General features: G+C 39.9%; 1 long non-coding RNA gene across 1 annotated transcript in view; it reads right to left on the minus strand.

The window, feature by feature from the left end:
- The window catches only part of LOC128909953 (uncharacterized), a 30,249-nt gene extending 14,706 nt beyond the window's left edge, over positions 1–15,543 (minus strand). The window contains exons 1-3 of the long non-coding RNA XR_008466564.1: positions 15,210–15,543; positions 7,340–7,516; positions 5,157–5,234 (exon numbers count right to left, since the gene is read on the minus strand). This is a non-coding gene — a long non-coding RNA (uncharacterized LOC128909953). The remainder of the gene's footprint in view (positions 1–5,156; positions 5,235–7,339; positions 7,517–15,209) is intronic.
- Between the last annotated feature and the right edge of the window lie 63 nt (positions 15,544–15,606).

Consider the following 15,606-nt stretch of genomic DNA (forward strand, 5'->3'; position numbering starts at 1 on the left):
TGAGGACTTGTGGCATCATGCCAGGTATACAGCACCCCTGCAAATCAGGGAGCAGGTTATGTTTCAGAATGCTTTCCTCTGCCTCCAGATCTCTTCACCAGCCAAAATGGGAAATGGGTGACTCTGGGCATCTTTCCAGAAGCCTCTGAACTGAGGCACTCATGCAGCAAAACTCAACTGGTACATGTTCATGTCCTTTTCACCTTGATATTTGCACTGCATAAAGTATTTGTCCTACCTTTCCCACTCTTTTGGATGCCCACTGGCCTTTTGTCTAGTTACCAAAGCAGGAAGTACCTAAGTAGGAACAAAACTAAGTTAAAGTCTGGTAGATAATTAGTAGCTGCCAGATACTATAGGCTCAGGCTTCTTAACAATCATTACTGTTAATAAAAGTGTTAAGCTTTACAGGTAGGCGTCCCTTCTGAAATTACACTACTGAGCTGAAATTTAACCCTTCTTCGCATTTCCAAAACTCAATCAGTCTGTCATTGAAACAACGGAATAAAATCAACAGTCCTTGATCTGTTCCTGTTTCTATTTAAAGGTGATAAACAGTTGATTTCATATAAGATCTCATCAGCGTTCCTTAGTCAGCATGATTGTTCTGGACTTCCTGACATTCCATCAAACCGAGCAAGTAAGGTTATTTTGGAGCTTAGAGCTAGGATGGATGGAAAGGGAAAGTAGACAATATGCTGCCACCTTTTGGTTATAGAAATGAGAACAGGTATTATCTGGAAAGATCTATGCGGTGGAAATTAAAAGACATCTATGCTTGTTTTCTGTAATAAAACAACCTGAAAGTCCATATAGTGCGAGATGCATCCCTTCATGTTCTAACCTGTTGCTATAAGCTTAGCTCACATATTTCACATTTGTTCAGTCTTGTTCAGGCTAATTAATAATTATCAATCAATAACTAATCATTTCCCTCATTTAAAACACATAGGGTTGAGTTCACCTCACTCACCTAAAACTAATGCTTTGCATCACTAAACTGATTTGAGGAATACAGCAGCACAAATAGGAAGTACAACATCTCAGGAATTAGTAGCCTGTAAAAGTAAGTTACTGCATGTCTTAACTCCCATTTGGCTATTTATGTGGACACACATAGTTAAGGCAGCCTGACACCTTCATTACTAGGTTCATTATTAGTATGACCAGCACATTACAACTTTTAACCTTTACCTGTTTGAGTGAGATTTTCTGTGCTGACTGACTGCTGAGGACCTGAAGGGCATTTTGTTTTCTTGTTTATTAAAATGTTGGTTCGGATGTCTATGAGAATAAAAGATGAAAGAATGCCCATCCTAATAAAAGAAATGCAAGATTGTTCTCTTAAAATGTTTGTGCACCTTCTAGTTTGATGCAGCGCCTTGAAATTTAACAGAGGAGCTACTTGTATTTGGGATGTGCTTCTCACTGCTCCTATGAGTCACTGCACAAATTTGGGCCAACTGATAAACCTTTGAATATCTCAATTCAAATATGTTCTGTAAAGACTTAAGGGAGCTTGTGAGTTCAAGTGCATGAATGTTCTGTCACTCTCAGCTCCCATGTGCCAGAGTCTCTTTACATTTACTGCGCATACAGATTCACTGAGTGTGCCCCATCCTGGAGCACAAAAATCCATCAAACACTTGATCTTCTGTTTCTCAATGCTGGTACTGAGTTCTCAATCTCTTCTGCTGGCATATGGGTAATGTAAAGGGGATCCTGTCTGCCTGTACTGCAGAAGGGACAGGAATTCTGCAAGCACCATTGAAGCAGTGTTGGTAGGTCTGTATTGCCAGTGACACATTGGTCCTTGGGACCTGAAGCCCTTGACAGTCTGAAAGATCTAGCTCTGGGAGTACTTGATAGGGTGCTGAGGGTCCCTCAGGTGGAACACCAGGACAATATACCCTAAGAGTGTCTAGCCGTGAGATCACCTTAGAGGACACTGCTCATGCAGACTGCACTTTGGTGCACCTTCCACCTGGAGTAGCCCCAGTTACTCAACCATGAGCAAAGCTGTGCAGCAGACCTGAACTAGGCCCTTACGCCACATCATGCTGTTGTTACACTTTACACACGGGTGCTTATGCAAAATGTCCCTGTCTCAGGAAAGACGTGCATACGTTTAATATACTAACGGTGCCACCTTACACTGTCTACTGCACCACGCTCCAAAAGCTGGGAGTTACACAACACCCTTGCACCATGAGGAGCTCTAAGCTCTCTTGCCATTTGGAATGATATCCAGAGGACCACAGATGTGAGAAAACCACTAGGAATTATCTTTTTTATGCACTGATCACTCACTGACAGTCCCAGCAGAGGCACTCAACAGCTTCACAGACAGTGTCATATAAAGATCAAGAAGCTGAAGGAGACCTACAACAAGGCTGTCGGTAGGAATTTTGAGGCAAAACAACCCCACCTGTGTTTATCACTTCTTCAGGAAGTTTAGCTCCATCACCCATCAGGAAAAGGAAGAGAGGAATTGATTTTATCTTCCCCTTTTTGAGGAGGGAAGTGGTGTATTGATTTATGGTGCAGTGCCCTGCTTAACCTCTCGGGGTTGGGGGCATCCTGTTATCTTTCAGGATGATGCCATTAACAATCTGGGTCAGTGGTGGGAAACAGCAAGACACATCCTTCCAGAAGTAAATGAGGCCACCTGTTCCTACCAGTAAATCCCCCTAAGCCTCTTGGCGACCAGAATTCCTTCTCCCCATCTCAGCACTCATCTTCCACACACCTCATGAACTGTTTTTTACCCATCTTCCAAGGGTAGATTTTTTTATCCATTTAGCCTACCCGCTCAGCACCAGCACTGGCAGGCAGTTGCCCAAAGCAGTCACTGAGCCACATCAAGGTTAGGAGGCAGGAAAATACATGGACCATCAGGCCTGCTGGAAATACTTGCAGGGATGGGCTTTTTTTTTTCTTTTCTTTCCCTCTGTAACTTTTACGTCATTTTTAGGGAAGCATATCTAGCTTGTTGGTATAGAGCTGTATATAGCTACTCAGTGCGCAGAATGGACTGTGGTACAGAGATGAGTCAGGCTTGTGTAATGAATCAGATCTTGTCCAGAGGATCCTGGCTTTTTGGTTGCAGAAAGTGAACACAATGACTGCAGGAAGAAAAAAAAGTGGTTGCTGGCTAAGGTGTTTGTATGCTGCTCAGAAGAACTGGATTCTATTTTTGTCTTTCACATAGACTACTAAATTAGCCACTTAAAAACCCATTTTTCATGGGTGGCCATGAACTGGGTGCGGGGTTTTACTGAATTCTAACCTTGTGCTTTTATGGCTAAAAATGTAGCTGCAATGTAAGGTACTTAGCTGTAATGTTATCTTGCCCTTACTTTATGAGGATGTTATCAAAATTCATTAAATTCTGTTTGTGAAACTCTCAGCTCTTACACAGTTGTATACCACTGAAAAACCCATAACAAAATTAATAACTCTGTCTTTGGAGCAGGATTTGAACAGTAAGTAGTAAGGCACAGGGTCCCCAAAGAGAGAACAAACTATTGAATAATTGCTCATTGCTCATTAAGGGACTACTATCCTTTCTGTGCACTGGATGGCTGCATGTCATTAATGACTACCTTGCAATCAAACACAAGGGGAGGCAAATCAAAGTTCTGCAAACGACATGAATTCTGGCATTTTCTAACTTCAGAATGCTTGACTTTGCAGTCTTAAAAGCTTTCATATGATTTTTGTATGGAATTTAAAAATGCATTATGTAAAACAAAGCATTAAGAACCATAAAAGGAATCTCTCTGTAGATTAAAAGTGCATTAAGACTGACATTTCTGAGACTTTAACCCTGATTATTGTGGATTAATTTAAACCTATACATTTATCAGAGCAAGCTTTATCATAATATTGGAATTGTAAAAGGGTCCACAGAGTTTTGAACTAGTTAAACTAAGCTTCTGTCAAACAGTAATGAGGCAGTGCAACTCTGTGTATAAACAGATTTAAGATAATAATATGAGACATTTAAAGAGATAGCAAAGTGTAAGTTATACAGCTAATTATTCCCTTTGGAACACTACACTGATGAAATTATGCCTGTAGCTAACATATTTGAGCATCTGTGTCCCATGCTTCAGTGCATAAAGTTGACACACTTGGTCCTGGGTCTGTGGCACTGCAGTGGGTTGGTCTTTAAGCTCCTTTCATCAGGATATGGGTTGTTTGAGCTCTCAGTAACAGATCCTGCCTCTTAAATTCACGGTGTAGGAGGTAAAACACAATCCCAATAGACCAGCCAAGAGGATAAGAACACACTTGTAAATCAGCTATTAGAACACTAAGAATTTTCATGTTTATGGTTATACACAGAAGACCTCTCTCTATACCCACCCTTATCTGTCCTCGTACCTCGCATAGCTGCCAGAAATATATTTTCCAAAGACCTTTAACTGAATTTACTCAAAGATGCAACAATCCAGTCATCTATGCACGTGTGACTGAATTGCCCTCCTCTGAGCTTCCTCCCTGGATTCCTGCAAGCTCTTCTGAAAAGCTGGTTCTGGAATCAGTTTTGTAAAGGTTTGTATGTGAATCATCAGGACCTTTAGCATTTCATCTGTGAACATTTTAACAGTGAAAAAGCAAATGGCAAATGACAGTAAAACAAAAAAAAATGTAAATCCACCATTGTTTTCATGTTCATCACCACCCCATGCTTGGCTGGGATCAGTTTTCCCTTTGCTTGCTCATTCCCTGTTCTGCATTTTCCTGCCATGTTGTCAAATGTGCAAAGAACTGGTTTATCCCAGCCTCACCAGCATCAGCATTTTACCAGGTTATTCCCCCAGTTACTGTAGAAAGGTTCTGTGTAGCCTGCAGGTTAGGACTGTGATATTTTGATTTCAGTTTCAAGGCTTGCGTTTTGAGTGCTAGGATTAAATGGAGATCTTTACAAGGTATCTGGCAGCTCCGCATTTGGCAGTTTGCAGAGAAGCTGGGTATCTAGTTCAATGGTGGAGTTACTTTCCTCGTTCTACATCACTTGATATGTAATTAGGATACAATTGCACTACTGGGCTTTCCCCACGTCAGTGTACAATCTATTCCATCTAGTCACAGTAAATCACACACTCTTCATCCTATGAAAGAGCATAGTACCAGTAAGTCAATTATACCTGATGGTCAGATTGTTCTGTGTTCATTGTCTTCCTATTATGCCTGATCTTCTTGCCATTAAACTCAATGATGGTCTCCTATTGATTTAAAAAAAAAGTAGGATTTGAAGAGATTTTAAGAAATAATGTGAAAATTGCTATCATTAACTTTTTCCAAAACATTTTCTTAAAAAAAAAATATTTTTGGTAATTACTGGGTTTTTTAAAATTTCTTCCTTGTTTTTCTCTTCCCTGTTTTGCTCTTCTCACTCCCTTCTTCCATCAGTTTGAAAAACCTAAGTCCATAATGTTGCCTTTGAAAAGGCTTTGAGAGCTGTAGATCAAAAACTCTTCTATGTGTGTCAATACAATCCATTTCAAAACATCTTCCTTCAAGCTAATTTACATCACCCACAGTGAAAAAGGGATTAACAGATTAAGATGGATTTAAACCTCCCCCTCATTAATACAACTGGAAATTGCGAAGAGTACAACATTATTTTTAACTCCAGCTTTCTCCTCCTTTGGTTTAGCCCAGTTAAATTTCAGAAGAGGAAAACTGTAGAGTAGCTCATCCATCAGATGCTGGAGAATTGAGTTAAAGACCTGCCTCATCTCGTTTTCTTACCTGGCCCTAAGCATATAATTTTATCTATCCTAGTCCTTGGCTCCCTTTTTGTTAAACAGGGTAACGTGTACAAATCTCAAAAAACTGTGAAAATCCTTTTTATCAGGGATTGAGTCAGTAAAATCCAATGGCAATTAGAACCACACCAACAGATACAAATAGTACACGTAAACCAAACGTATACCTTCTGAAGCTCCCTGTAAATGTATCCATCAAGACATCACCTCAGTTTCTAGAATACAACAAAAGTCTTGCTTAAATGTAATAATGTTTTTTTTTAAAGCAAGAAAATTCTTAGCACATCAGAGTGAAACAACTAATACTAATCCAAGACCCATGGAAAAGTAAAATTGCTTAAAAAGTGGATTTACTGGGTCTATAATGAACATGCAATATCATGACTGTAGCAATGCCTCAGTAATTCATGAACAATCACATACTAAATACTGTAAGTTTGCCTGCAAAACCTGCAACCTTGTAAATTGTTATTACAGTTCTGGAGGCAATCCAGTGATGCTGAGAAAATCTGTGCTGAAAAAGAAAGTTTGTAAGGACAGGTGATATGTTTTATTAGATTAAATCAGACCAAATATAAGGCCTGTAAGCCTGAAAGCTTATTTATTTTTCCAATTATATCTGATAAAATATAATGATGTCTATAACAAAGCCTAACCTTTTCATAGACTACAAAAGTATTACTTTGAAATAAAGCATTTACAAGAAACACTTTACTATGGCTGATAAATATTAACAAACAAATTGACATATGAAATGACATAATAAAACATGTCCATTTGGAACCCTTCCTTTGCCAATAAAGCCTGAGATAACTTATGACCGAAAAAGATTAAAAGATTTATAATAATTTTCACTGTTTTCTATGTAGCTCTAAAATTGTGTAAAGCTAGTAATTTTCCCCTGCTTATTTGGATTTTTCTCATAGTAATGTAAAGAACAAAAATAAAAAACTTGAAAGAGCCATCGTAAAAACATTAAAATGGGTGGAGAAAACTCACTGGCATGAAAACACTTGAAAAGCTTTTAGCCCATTTTATCTTTAAGTGACTATAGTTCAAATTCACAGTATCCCTTAAACATGAGAGATGTTTTGATTTCAGACAGACTCTTCAGTTATGCATATCCTCTCATGCTTTTTGGAAGTTTCTGCATTTTTTTCCACTATAATCTGTATTTCTCAAAAAGACTCCAGTTCTCAAAGAATTATCTGAACTAACACTAGAGATTTTCTTTGCTAGGCACTAACTGACATTTACTGTTTATTCAGAAAAGCTGGAAAGCATGCATGCATTTGAAATTTATTGAGGGTGAATTTGTATAATTTCATGATTAATCGTTTGCATCAAATGATTTTTTTTTTTTGTGAACTCTCTGGCTTTACAGGCACTACTATTAGAACTTATTTGGAAAAAGTATTGCTCAAACAACTCCCATCATCCCACGCATATCTTACTGAAACACTATCCCAAAGCCATCGTTCTGCAATTACTAAGTGGTTCCACTGATAAAAAACCATGATTTTGCTGGCTACCTGGATTGTCCTTTCTATCACACTTACCAATTGCCTCTACAGGCTGAACTACTGGTGTTCCAGCTTCTGACACATTCCCATACCAGCAGACCTGTGTCTGTACAGCCAAGCCTCAAGCATCAGTGTGGTCTGGTACTCAGCTCTTAATTTCATTGTCCTCGGAAAAGGAGTACATGCTGTCCCACTGGAATTCTGCCCAACAAGCTGCACAATTACAGAAGCAAATACCAACAAATGGAGGAAATAATTGGAACATAAGCAAATACTGCCATAAGGAATCTCTTTTTCAATTATAAGAGTAAGAAATACATCAGCAGTAACCCTGGCAAACTCACTGGGTCAGCAGCTACCACTAAAAGTAGGAAATTTTGTCTGTGGGAGTTATCAACTAGTAAATTCAATTACTTCTATCTTGGGTCGCTGCCAATGTTGATACTGACCATGATCCAGAGCAAGCAGAGATGGACTGTGAAATCCAGGTTTTCCATTGAGTCATAAATATGAAAAGAGTTTCAGGCCCAGATACCTACCGCTCCTAAAACACACCTAGAACATCCAGCTGTATCACACACGGAGTATCTCAAACAGTGGGATAAGGTATGTACAATACAATATGACTTTATGGTAAGTCTTAGATACCACAATTCCTGTCTGGATATTTTAGTGTGTCCTTTCTCTGCCACCTAGGCTTTTAAATCTTCTCTAAGCGGTCAGTGTGGGATCTGTGTGAAAAAAATTATAAATTTTCACTTCTCTTCTACTTTAATTTATACAGTGACACAAAACTGGTCTTTTTTGAGAAAGCATGGGCTGGACCACCAGTCTGTCAGATTTGAAAATTGGTTGGACCGCCAGGCTCAACCAGTGAAGGCGAATGGTTGACGTGTAGCTAGTGAAGAACACAGTGTTTAGCATCTTGAGCAGAGGCCCAGATGATGACACAGGATGCACCCCGAGCAAATTTATGGACATCAAATTAAGGACTGTCTGACACGAGAACCAGCAGAACTTAATCCAGAGAGATCTCAATATATTTGAGGATTAGGCCAACAGATACCTCAAGCTCAACAGAGCAGAATAACTCCCGGCATCAGGACAGGTGGGAAACTGGCTGAGCATCAGCCTATGAAAAGAACCAGGGGATCACGGTGATGCCAGGCTGGAGCATGAGCCCGTTTAAGCCAACGGTGCATTCTCACCACAAATAAAGCAAACTGTACCCTGGACTCCATCGAGAAAGGTGTGGCAGGGAAGGTATTATCCCACAGTCATTAAAACAGAGAAATTAGGAGCAAAAATTTTCACAGAGGCTGACAAATTCTACTTTAACTAAATGTTTACCCAGTATGCATAGAAAGAAAAAGAGCACCTTTATATAAAAATGGGCATAATCTATCTGGAAAATTAAAAAGTAGCGATCCTCAGCAGTGCGTTTCTGGAATAGTTTTCTGCCTTCAGCAGCAGGATAACATAATCAAACTAGTTGAAAAATAGAGTTTAATAGTTTATAAAAAGACTGGCGTAATAATGTTGCACATGACAGCAAGCGGTGATGTAGGAAGTCTCATCCAGTCCTACATTCCTGAATTTTGCATTCATAAAAAGTGATAAAAAATGAAAAAAGATGAAGAATAGTTTCTGAAACACAGTAAAGAGGGAGAGAAATGTAGAGAGAAAAATATGGGTGTTGGCAAACAAAGTCCCTGGAGGTAACAAAGAGGGAAGCAACCTTCCTTGAAAAATTGGTGACTTTCTTGTCAGAGATCGCAATGTTGTTTCAATGTGGCCTGATGCCACTGCCTTAAATACCCCTCATTTTAGAGCACAATTTATTTGTGATGGCTGCTTGAACCATTACTGCTTCTAGCAAAACAGCAATGCCATGTTTTACACAGTGTATGCCATGGGATGTCAAGTAAGAGATGATCCTGAATGATCCCCTTGAATTCCTTACCTAGCAAGGCCTTTCTACCATTTGGTCATATCATAAGCAGAGACAATTTGAGGCACCACGCATGCACAAATATATGACTTTGAAAGAAAATGTTTGTGTCCAGCACATTTTAGGTCCTACTGGTTTTTTAAAACCCCTAATTGTTTTTAATTTTGCACATCGTCATGTCTGATTAATCTTATTTGTACTGCTCACAGTGACTGTGTTCTTGTTTATTAGAAAGTAATTGAAAAGGTAACTGAGCTCTGCATTCATAGTTTTATGTTTTAAATAACCATTTAAATGCCTCCTTTTGTTACAGTAATACATTACAAAACTTACTAAAATCAAGAGTGGAAGAAAGCCAGTGTAAGAGGTGGCAAAGGCAAGTGATGCTACGTTAGCAGAAGCAGCAGCAATGGCTGTAGGCAGAGATGTCCAGAAAAAGCTAAAGCAATACTCTTCAGCCAGGTCCACCAGCCCCGAAAACAAACACCCTTTTGATGACCTCTGAGGTCAAACATGGGAAGCAAATAAGGCTCTACTGAAATCTGGAAGTCCCATTAATCACACCATACGCCCTGCTAGTTAGGAAGGCAGCACCTTCTTCAAAGCCATGCATACTCATGAAGCCAGGGCAACCCTAAGGGGGATGCACTACCACCACACTGATTAGCTACTGATGAGTGACACATGGAGATGGGGGAAAGTAGAAGGGGATTTTCCAAACAGATGGCTGTGTTTCCTCAGGGGTGGGACCTGTCACAAAGGTATGCCGCTCCAAAGAGACTTCAAGGAAATTGTTCCATCACTGCTGATAACCTTCAATTTTCAGGCCCCATTAGCTACTACTAGACGTCAGAGCCCAAGAGTGGCAGTGTATCAAATGAAACTGCTCTAGAGCAAGATAGAAAGGCAATGACTGTTTTGAGTTCGACCTCTTACTCTTCATGGACTGTTATCATCTTAGGGCTGAAGTGACTACACCATTTGGAATTTTATTTGGGGAAAAAAAAATAATCACAGAATTGTGTAGCTGAAGTCATAAGAGGGTGGGATGACAATGTAAGCATAATCTTGGACACAGGTAGCCAGATGGAGCACCACTGCAGTAATTGCTGCCTGTCATGCCATGCCAATTCACAAAAGAAGACGTATCCAGGACACTTTTCATAGCTTTTATCTTTATTTATTTTTGCCAGAACAGAGTTATATTGGTTTCAAGAGACTTTGCCTGCCAGGGAAGGTGGCTGGCTGTGTCACAGCTGACACAAGAGGTTACCATGAGTAAGCTTCCCATTTGACTTGAGGAAGTCAGATAATACGGCTTTGTTTGAGTAAATTCTCAGACAGTGTTTCCTTTCAGAGCCCATCACTACAGCAGTTTTAAGATGGATCAAATAAACTCCCACAGAAAATGATACACCCGCACAAAATGAAAATGCATAAACTCATAATAAGCAACATTTTAGGAACTGAACCAGTATAAAAATGTATTGACAGGTATTAAAATCGACAGTAAATACCATTTCATAAAACCAACTACTACTTAATGATAATTTGTGTATGTAAAGGTAGCAAAATGGATTTTCCTTAAAATTATGTGCACCTTAGACCTACTGACAAACCTCTGTTGCCAGTTAACATAAAGGATATTAGCCTATTACTACTACCAGTTATTTCATCACTGCCCGTGACAGCTCTAAAGGTTTAACCAGGCAGACAACTTATGTGTCAACCTGACACCACAGGATAAAGTCTGTCCTCTTATTATGCTTTGAAAACCTAGGAAACTGCACTTTAAAAACATACTGAAATATTGAACGTACTAAAAAGTTGCAGTGTTTATAACTCCTGTTACAAACATGAAAGTAAAAATAAAACTGCAGAAAAGCTCAATTATTCAATCTTAATGGAAATGTTGTGGGGCTGGGGTGGTGTATTATATGGTAATAGATAATCTAGTGCTGTGTCTACCTTCTTGGGCAGGTCACTGTCATCGTGGCATGAATCACAGCCTAAAGCCTTGTTGGCTCAGAATTTGCCATACTTGCCATTACAGAATAGGATGCCAGTGGAACTTAATGCTAATGTTGTGTTTATTGCTCATGCCTCAGCGCTTCCTAAAACACAGTGAAAGCAGCTTCTTGCTCACTGAGAGCTCAATGCCAACACCAATCTGAAATCTCTGCCTATCAGTCTACTGCTCCTCAACTGTGGTGCCCAGCTGAGATGCACTGCTGGTTAACCTTGTTGTGGTTTAACCCCAGCTGGCAGCTAGGAAGGACCACACAGCTGCTCACTCAATTCTCCCCCTTCCCCCAGAGTGGTAGGGAGAAGAGGGAGAAAAGGAGCGGAAAGGGGTAAAAAAAACCCTCCTGGGCTAAGATAAAGACAGCTTAATAGAACAATAACATAAGGGAAAATCGCAATAATAATGGTAAAAGAATATGCGAGAAAAAGTAATACAACACAATTCTCTCTCGCCACCGGGTGAATTGGTTGCCCATCCCATCACAAGCAGTGATCCTGCAGTAGATTCCTGCCCCCTAACCAACCCTCGTTTAAATACTAAGCCTGAGACCTTTGGTATGGAATATCCCTTTGGCCAGCTTGTCCCGTCAATGCTCCCTCTCAGCTCCTGTAGGAAGCTGAAAAAAGTCCTTGACAAATAAAACTATATGCATTATTGACATTCCTTTCATATCAAATCTGAAACACAGTAGCCACTAGAAAGAAAATTAACTCTATCCCAGCTGAAACCAGGGAAACGCCAGGCTCTATCCCTGTAACGTCCTTCTGAGTATACACAGTTATTTTGAGTCTCAGAGGGAACACAGCACTCCACACTCAGTAGTGCAGGACTAATTTACCCCAACATATATATTTTTCAACACGTAGCAAGACAAACAGCAGGTTAGGAAACTCATGGAGCACTGGTTTTGGTGTGAGATAAAGTTCATCTCTCTTAAAATAATAATAAAGTGGATTCAAAGACATGAATCCTTGCCTATGTCTGTTTTTTATTTGAATACTGCCACAACTGGGCAAGTGAATCTAAGGTGTCTCCTCCCAGTCTATCCTGTAGCATGCTCCAGCTCTTCTCAACAATTCGATATTCAACATCACCAACTTTGAAAAAGGGACTTGCAACTTAGAGGAGAAAACATCTGTAGACAATTAACTGTGTAATGCAACATCATGGGGTATATAAAGCACTTCCAGAGAAATCAAGTAGACTCTTTCTAACTCCAGGAATCCATGAGAAATGAGCACTTTTATATTTGCCATATTACTCTGAAAATCACTCCTCGAACTAAACTAACTACATTTAAGCAAAAAATAAATAAACCTGTATTATATTCAAACTGGAAGTCAAGGTAATAGTAACTAGACAGAACAAAAGCATGCTCTTATAGCTAGCTAGCTGGCACTTTGTCTTAATCTCCACAGCATCTGCATGCCCATTCAGTTAACAGCTGATAGGGACAAATTTGCAGGCGATAGGACTGGAGCCAAATTGACTATGCAAACCTTATATTCCAGATACATATCACAGAATAGGCTCCCTTTTCAAGTCACACTTCAGATAAGAACACAGAAGTGATTACAGTAGCTCAGACTAGACAGCCGTGCAGCTCAGTGCTTTAACGCTTGACAGTGTCCAAAAATAGATGCCTCAAGGAAATCACAGGAACAAAAAAAAAATATGCAATAATACTCCCTTAGCTTCCATTAGCGTGCAGTTTGGCATTGCTCGAGAAAGCCAGTACCTAATCCCACACAAAATTTACCAGAACAAAGTCATGCTTTCAAAAAAAGCGTTCAGTCCATGTGAACTGGTAGACGGAGGCTGTACATCTGCACGCTTTGCACCATGGAGTTGTAGAGCATTTATCAGGTCTGATGCTTAAAAACCATCCGTGCCATCTCAATGGAACCAGGTTAACTCTGTGTTAGCTCCTGCTTGAAGACAACCAGCCGCACAAACCATTGCATGTTCTCTCCATTTATTTAGTTCCTCCAACCCACCTTTAAAAGGAGTTGGTTACTTTTCTCCTCACATTTGAAGGTGAGAACACTCCTCGCTTTCCTTACTCAACTAGGGTTTTTTGTAATTACACTCATCTCATGGATTATACATTTTCAAAAGCAGCTGACAGCAGAAAGCAGAGTTAAGGGTGAGATATTAAGCTATGCCTCACCAACCAGTTTGGGGAATTTTGTCACAATTGTGCCACTTTGCACTTTTTTATTTTCAGGACATTTTCTCACAGCAGACTCCATACCCTTAAGTAAAATCAGACCTACATCTATGGGGGGGCTTCATAAGGTACAGGAACACATGCTCTCTACCCTAGGTAACCTGCAATCCAAAGCTCACTCTCCTGCCATGAAACAAATAGTTCCAGTGAACTTGATGGGATTTTGCACTACAGTTAAGCATGTACCTAAGTCTTAGGAATACTGGTGCGTACTTTAAACAGCTGGGTATAATTAATGGAGGGTAAAGGTTATGAGTGATAGTGACATCTTAATTACGTACCTAAACCAATACCATTCCTTTACAGCCGTTTTTCAAGCTTTTGCTTTAATTTGTTTCCTATTCTGTTTTCAATTTAATCATTTATCCCAGTCTCTTATTCACATTTTTTTTCCTGTACAAACTAACAGGCAAATAGTTACTTATAGATAAATAATTCTCCCACAACTATTTACTAAACTAACGTACTGAGGTAGAGGTCAAGTGAAATTCTGGACAGAACAATTTATGTGCTAGACAAACTGTTTCAATTCGGATTTTGCTGTTCTAAAACGTCCCCTGACTGTATACAAAAGTTTTGTCTTAAATCACACTGGTTTTGAGCATACATTGATCGTACCAACAAAATGCACGTGTGCATTTGCATACACATTTTAAATAATTAGCTGTGGAAAAAAAAATCCCAACGTGATGTCTAAAGAACAATGTTAAAAGTTTATCAAAAGGTTTCGGTTGGGACATGGCTGAGGCATCAAGGAATGTACCTAACCTTGAACAGGACACAAAACAAAACAATGGGTCTTATGTGTTCTTTTTGCAGTTGGTGACTTAGACAAAAGATAGCAAAAAATATAGCTTCTGGACCAAATTCATATCCCAAACTAACTTTGGGTTACTATGTTGCTAAAATACACACGCCTTTGTGAATAATAAGCATGCTAATCAGGTAACCTCCCTAAATGTTTTAAACACGAGCTTAGATGCATACGTGTAGTTAGGAGTGGTGAATTAATCATTATTGACCAATCAGCTGTGTTTTATCGTTGTAAATATTGGGTAGTTTGAAATATGAGGTGTGCTGGCTGTTGTTAAACGCCTGGCACCTGATTCTGCAGAATTTAAATAAAAACAAATATCTCAACTTAGTGTGTTGATTGGCTCTTGCACACGGGGTAAAGAACCATTATTTAGGGACAACAAATGTGCTAATATATAATTTATTCACATAGGAGCTCTTTGCTCTAAAACACTTCCACACTGATGAAAGTCAGTGTTTCATAGCACCCAAGAGCTGGCGTCACTCAGCATTAGTAAAAGTTGGGAACAAGAATAAAGTAGAACACTCCACAATGCCATATTGAGGAAAGATAAAGCACCTGAGCAACAATTGCTCTGGTCTCCTAGAGAAACCAGGTTGTAAACAATCTCCTTTAAAGGAAGAATGCTGTAAAGCAAATGCTTTCATTCAAAAACTTAGAGCAGAGAGAAAGTGAATTTGCTATGCACTCCTACAACTCCTGTGCTTTAATTTCAATTAGAAAGACGCTAAAATGAACCCTTTATGCCGCACTTCAAAAAACTCCGAGTCTTCCGGGATTTAGGCAATTGATTAATTTTTCAAATTTAAATAACAATGAGCTGAATCACGAGGGAATGTGAGTGAATGTATGCATGCCAGCCCCCAATTTCTGAGTACCTACCGCTAGCGTTACAGACGCTGAGGTAACCTCCTCCACCTCCAAAACTCCCAGCAGTGAAATCTCTAGGGAAAAATGATGAAAAAGATACTCAACTCTACTTGTGTAAAATAGTAGCACCACTGGGGGATGGGGGGGGTGTGTGTGTGTTCACTATCTAGCACCGCGTCAGCCGATTTAGGCAAGAAGAAAACCAAGGGCTGACAGGACCTGAGGAAACGAGGGAGGTGGGTGTGCTGTTCGCTCTAATAACCTCCCCATGGCGCTGGGTGGGGAAAACGGACGGCCTTTTCAACGCTGGCCGAGCTACTGGGGCTTGAAGTGCCCAGGCGGGCGCCGGGTTATCCGCCCCCTCCGGGGCAGGGGGGCTGTGGGGGAAAGAGACGTGGTGCTCTGCTAA

This window comes from Rissa tridactyla, chromosome 5, assembly GCF_028500815.1.
Source record: "Rissa tridactyla isolate bRisTri1 chromosome 5, bRisTri1.patW.cur.20221130, whole genome shotgun sequence".
NCBI lineage: Eukaryota > Metazoa > Chordata > Aves > Charadriiformes > Laridae > Rissa > Rissa tridactyla.